Here is a 1,651-nt window from a genome sequence, read left to right as displayed (position 1 = left end):
CTTTGTTGGATATTTTCAATATATAATAGTTTTGTGACTGTTGTATTTTATTTTACATGAACTGATATTACGAGTACACAAAGAAGACAGCTCATAAAAAAGTGAAACAGTTTCCATGAAAACCTATATAAATACTGTTAAATCATGAATAAAATGTTCCATTCTGTTATAGTACAAGAGCCCATGAGCAGAAAAAGGCAGTTATCTCACCCCAATTTTTGATTACTTTAATGAAAACTATGTATAATTATTAGTCAAAATTGATGAGTCTGCCAAGAATAGGTAGGGGGAATAAAAAATGGCAGCTGTTTCAAAGCGTTAAAAAAAAAAATTTCATTCAGAGCTCTATATCTTAAAAAGTAGAAACAACACCAGAAAACCTAAGAGAGTGTCATTTAAAGAAGAGTAAATTTGCTAAAATATGAGCCCTAATAGAGTTATTTACGTTAAATAGTTTTCGAGTCATAGCTATTTTAAAAAGCAACATTTTATAAAAATGTTGTATGGGACGTACTGACAGATCAGTAGTTAGTGAATTTATTTTGAAAAAAACTATTTGACGTACAAATGTCTATTAGCACTCAAATTAAAGCTAGTTTAATGAGCTATAAAGTAGTTTTTATGTTTATCTTCATATGAGTAATAGTTTACATGAAATTTGCTAAAATAAATTGACTTAAAGTTGTTCAAACAAATTTTCATTTGCCAAATTTATATCCATATGTGAATATCATAAAAACTACTACCACTATGAAGATAAGTGTCATAAACTATTTTATAGAAAGTTAAATTTTCTTTATTTTGAGTGTTGGCAGACATATGTGCGTCTTATAGATCTAGAGATATATTTTTTCAAAAATCCAACATTTTATACGAACAACTAGAAATTAACATTTTGTGAGTTTATTTTGTCAAATATAAAAAACTACAACTCCTACATAGATAAACATAATTAACTATTTTGTAGTAAATTTAACTAGCTTTAATTTGAGCGCTGGCAGACATCTGTACATCCAAAGGTTTCTGAAATGAAGTTTTTATAAATCAATTTATTTTAGCAAATATCATGAAAACTACTGTTCCTACGAAGGTAAAGGTCATAAACTTCTTTACAGTCCATTATACTAGCTGTAATTTGAGTGCTAATAGGCATCTAAACGTCACATAGTTCCTGTGATATAGATTTCTCAAAATAAATTAACTAACAACTAATTTTTCAGTAGATTTTTAAGAAATTTTGCTTTTTTAAAAGCTATATCTTGAGAACTATTGGACGTAAATAGCTCTTTTAGGGCTAATATTTCAGCAAATTTACTCTTCTTTAAATAATGTTCTCGTAGATTTTCTAGTGTTGTTGGTAGTTTTTAAGATATAGAGCTCTGACTGAAAAATTAATGTTTTTTTAAGGTCTTGAAACAGCCGCCATTTTTTATCCCCCCTACCTACACTTGGCAGACTCATCAATTTTGGCTAGTTATTATACATAGTTTTCATTAAAGTAATCAAAAATTGGGGTGAGATAACTGCCTTTTTGTCTTCCCGGCTCTTGTACTATTAACAGTAGAGTAATTATCCCAATGTAAATTATCTCAACTGACTTTGCCACTACAGGCTATAGGAAAACATGTTTTTAAGAAGCTATTGCAAATCT

The 1,651-nt window shown here is 28.6% G+C and overlaps 1 protein-coding gene across 2 annotated transcripts in view; it reads right to left on the bottom strand.

Moving 5' to 3' along the window:
* Positions 1–1,651, bottom strand: part of Pak (serine/threonine-protein kinase PAK 3-like protein) — a 31,920-nt gene that overhangs the window by 7,209 nt on the left and 23,060 nt on the right. The gene's annotated exons all lie outside the window — the stretch shown is intronic.

Source organism: Halyomorpha halys, unplaced genomic scaffold, assembly GCF_000696795.3.
Source record: "Halyomorpha halys isolate HHAL.00 unplaced genomic scaffold, Hhal_1.1 Scaffold703.1, whole genome shotgun sequence".
NCBI lineage: Eukaryota > Metazoa > Arthropoda > Insecta > Hemiptera > Pentatomidae > Halyomorpha > Halyomorpha halys.
This window is presented reverse-complemented; position numbering and strand designations above follow the sequence as displayed.